Below are 4509 nucleotides of genomic sequence, written 5' to 3' on the forward strand. Positions count from 1 at the left end.
GAAATACAGAATTTGTCTATAGCCTTAGCGCTCTGCAAAATGCAGGGCTCACCATGCTGAGTATATTGCTCAAGTTTCTTTCCTATGACTTCTTCGGGTTCTGTCATTTGTTAACACAGTGCATCTAAAATTGTCACTGCTGGTCATCTGGAAGAATCTGAGAAGTAGCAGATCCTTGTTCTCATTCCCAGAGCTGCATCCTCTGTTGAGCAGGATCAGGGTGCTCCCAGCTCAGCCTCATCTGATCCACTGACAGACTTAGTTATCTCCTGCCCAGGGAAGGGATGGGCTTCTCTATCCAGGACTGAATCCCCAGGACCAGGCAGTGTGGCTGGGACAAGCCAGCCCTCAGCAGGGAAGATATAAGCTGCCTGGGTGGACATGGCATAGAATGTCTGCACCTGGGCACACAGAGGCCCCGGAACCGAGTGAGCAGTGTCAGCTACTCCCAGATTAGTGGAGAATGGATCTGCCGGGCCTGCACCTGGGCTAGGTCTTGATAAATCGCCTCTGACATAGCTCACACAGAGGTCACAAAGCTTTTTTGATGTGATGGTGTTTGGACTCCTAGGTCCTGTGCCGCTTACTGTACAAGCCCTGGAATGTCCCCTATGGTGAGCATCACACGTCTCCTGGATTTCACTGTTGTGCACAGCAGCGGAGGATCTTGATTTTTTTTTTTTTTTTTTTTTTTTTTTTTTTTTTTGCAACATCAAGCTGCACTCCTCTTCTGGACAGTTCCCTGCAGAGAAAGCATGTGAGAGACTCGCCAGAGCAGTCCCCACAGACCCTCATTTTCAGAACCTCCTGTGCACCCAGGTGAACCCCACTTGTCTCTCCCACTCCTTCCAGGCCATCTCAGCACTGGAATGAAGTGAGGCTGAACCCCTTGTAAGTCCCCAGATATTCTCAGAGTGCTAAGATATCAAAAATTTATTTGTCAGTAACTGCCTTTCCGCTCAAGTCTGGTATGAAAGTTTCCTGATAATTTGCCTTTTGGGGCAAATAAAAAACAAAAAAACCACCACTACCACCGCCAACAAAAAACACCAAGATTCTACCTGCTCTGTCTTGGCAGCTGTCCTTGGAGCCGATTTCTCTTTTCCTGCAGTTTTCCCGATATGAGCTGGACTCTGGTTCTGTGAATACAATGAGAGTTTGAGAAAGTGCCTCCGACTGAACACCCTGAAGTCCCTAGTCCATCCTGGGCATACAGGAGCTCAGGTTGCCACCAAACCCCAGCTCTCTTCTGTTCTCCAGTGTCCAGGATCTGTAAGGCCCTGGCTGCCAAGGAGCTCCCGGTTTCCTGGCCAGGGGAGCCTGTGTTGCTGCCCTGTCCTTTCTCACCTGGAAAGCGTAAAATCTTACCGGATCCGGCAGTGCTGTTCCCGGCCTTGAGCTTGCTTTCCTCAGAATTCCCCTCCTTGTTTGGATTGGGCTCCAATCCTGCTGCAAAAGGGTCTATCTCTGATGCTTTTTTGCGGATCACTCTTTCATGTGAAACTCTTCTGCCAGCATCATGAGTGAACACATTTCTCAAAGTCCCCTGAGGGCACTAAGCCATTTCCCATCCTCAAATCTCAAAATAAATCCCTACTAAAGACACATGGCTCAGTATCCCTGATTCCAACCCTCCTTCCAGCCTCCATGGGAGCAGCCCAAGACCTTACTTGCATTTGTATGTGCTTCTCTCTGGAATGGGAGGAGGCAATCTTGTCTTTTCCTTTGAATGGTTTCTTCTCATCTGAGCTCTTTTCTCTAAAGATCTGTGGGAAAGGGGGCTGGTCAGTGGGGCCTTGGATGGAGGAGCAGTGGAGACCCCGGTCTTCATTTCCCTTTCCCATGTTGAGGCTCAAGTGAAAAGAGCCCACTCTTACTCGTCCAAAGGCGGACTACGGGTTATTCTGCTGGACCTCCCTTTTATACGTCCCTCAGCTGCGCATGGATGACTCTTATTGGTTGAAAAGGTATCTCCTTCCTGCCACTTTTTAGAGCCTCAACAAGAAGTTTCTTGCTGTAGTTCTACTGGGGACCAAGACACAGTTAAGGAGAGACATTTTCAGGATCCTGTCATAGTGACAAGAAAACAAAGAACCAGGAGCACAGGGATCCGAAGATTGGGGAATCATTTCTTTCAATTTCTGTCTCAGTTATATTTTGCACAGAAAGAGAATTTATTATACGTAGTGTTAACATTGTATACATAGATATAATTTCTCAAATGGTTGGAAACAACAAATGTCAAATTGTGGTTGATTGTATTAGATCCACACATATATGATGAAATAAAAATGCAGAGAAAAAATAAATACCAAATGAAATGGCCCTTCCTATCTTAAAAATGGGGAAGATAATTAGATCAAATGCAAAAAAATTGAATTGATTAGATTAGAGCCAGTGCTAACCTTATCAGCCCCTATTTCCTGAGGTAGCAAAAAGTCTAGGTGGAAAAGCTTTCCTCCTTTCTCACCCTGCCTCAGTCATCCTGGGAGCACCACTGTGTTCTGTGGAATTTACCCAGCCTCCCTAGTAAAACTGGACTTGATCCCAAACAGGTAACCCAACTGATCACAAGAAAAACAGCCTAGATTCTGAACATTCCGCTCCTGTCTTCACACAGCAGATACCACCCAAATCCCATCAAAGCCCACATTGTTTCTCAACATTCACCATCAAGACATATTCCAGGGCAGCCTCTCAAAATTGCCTCAGTGAGATGGTACAAGGTGTGGGGGAGCTCCAGGTTCAGAACAGTGGCCTCATCCCTTCCTACTGCGGCCGAGTCTGTCTCTGCTGGTCAGAGCCCTCAGATTACAGAAGGGTTAGTTCATGTCCCAGCAAGTGTTTCCTGAAAGGACCTTCTTGTCTCCCCGTCTGCTGAGGAAAGCATGCAGGAATGAGACCTTCTGTATTAGGGAGTACTCGGCCTCCAGTCCCAGATGACTAGATTGACTAATGAGCTGAATCTCTGAGGAGGAGAAGGACACAGGGAAGAGACTGTTGGGCGAGTCTGTGTTTTCCCAGCTGTGCTGTCTGTGCAAATAGTGGAACCAAAAAAGATAATAGTGGTCGACAGACACTGCCTAGTGAAATTATCTGAATGTAAATGGAACTTATCATAATATCATTATGTATTATAATATTAAAATATATAAACTTTATTTGGCATCTAAATAAATTTTGATATGATATACATCATGTAAAATTTGGTCAGGTAATTTTATAAGAAAATTGAGTTAAATTCTGTAACAACATTAGCATATAAACTCAATAGAAAGCTAGGAAAATTGTCTGCTCTTGTGTAAATTACTGCTTTTTGGGTAACTCTGTAAAGGTGTGAAGATGGGTCTGTTACTTATTTTATAAGTAAGTACTTGATAAGACAACAACTTGCAAATCTTTGCTGTTTTTAACCAGAGCCCTCTCAAGATATGAGAATATTTTACTCTAAGTATTTCCATAGATACCATAATAGGAATTTTGTTCATTTTAGTTAATACATTATTATAACATATATTAGTTATTAATAGTTTATGTCATTGTTAAAATATACTTCTACAGGCAAAATATTACACACGTGTTTTGATTTGTCCTTTAATCTCAGGTAAATTTTTTAAATTTTTATTTCTTAAATTCTATTTATTTTAGATAAAAGAGACCTTGTAACTGCCATATGCTGTACTTTCTTAGAAAGAGAAATGCTCAGGCAAAACTCAGGCCTGGCCGGGCACAGTGGCTCACACCTGTAATCCCAGCACTTCGCGAGGCCAAGGCAGGTGGATCACCTTAGGTCAGGAGTTCGAGGCCAGCCTACCCAACATAAGGAAACCCCATCTGTACTAAAAATACAAAAAAAAAAAAAAAAAAATTAGCTGAATGTAGTGGCTCACGCCTGTAATCCCAGCTACTCAGGAGGCAGGAGGATCACTTGAACTCAGGAGGCAGAGGTTTTGGTGAGCCGAGATCACGCCACTGTACTCCAGCTGGGTGACACAGCAAAACTTCATCTTAAAAAAAGAAAAAACTCAGGCTTATTTTTATCAAAATCTGGATTTTAAATAACATTTCTACGTGTGTCCTTTCAATAAAAATCCAAAACAAAACAAACAAAAAATGTCTAGGTAATTCTCATGAATATTAATAACTGTTAAATTGGGTACTTTTAGTTTTAAGAGAGGGATTGTTTATATGGATGTGTTGATGTGTCAAACATGTACAGTTAAGATTGTACCTTTTTTTGACAGAGCCTCACTCATCACTCTGGATGGAGTGCAGCGGTGCAATCACAGCTCACTGCAGCCTTGACCTCCCAGACTCCAGTGATCCTCCCAAGTCAGCCTCCCAAATAGCTGTGATGACAAGTGTGCACCACTGTGCCCAACTAACTTTTAAAAAATTGTTGTAGAGATGAGATCTCACTATCTTGCCCCAGTGAGTTCTTGTTATGTTGTCTAGGCTGGTCTCAAAGTGAGACCTCTGAGCTCTGGCTCCCAAAGTGATGAGGTTACA

At 43.4% G+C, this 4509-nt stretch overlaps 1 pseudogene; it reads right to left on the reverse strand.

Moving 5' to 3' along the window:
- Positions 1–215: 215 nt before the first annotated feature.
- On the reverse strand, positions 216–1844 carry LOC104660119 (annotated as a pseudogene).
- Positions 1845–4509: the final 2665 nt, after the last annotated feature.

This window comes from Rhinopithecus roxellana, chromosome 13 (assembly GCF_007565055.1).
Source record: "Rhinopithecus roxellana isolate Shanxi Qingling chromosome 13, ASM756505v1, whole genome shotgun sequence".
Classification (NCBI taxonomy): domain Eukaryota; kingdom Metazoa; phylum Chordata; class Mammalia; order Primates; family Cercopithecidae; genus Rhinopithecus; species Rhinopithecus roxellana.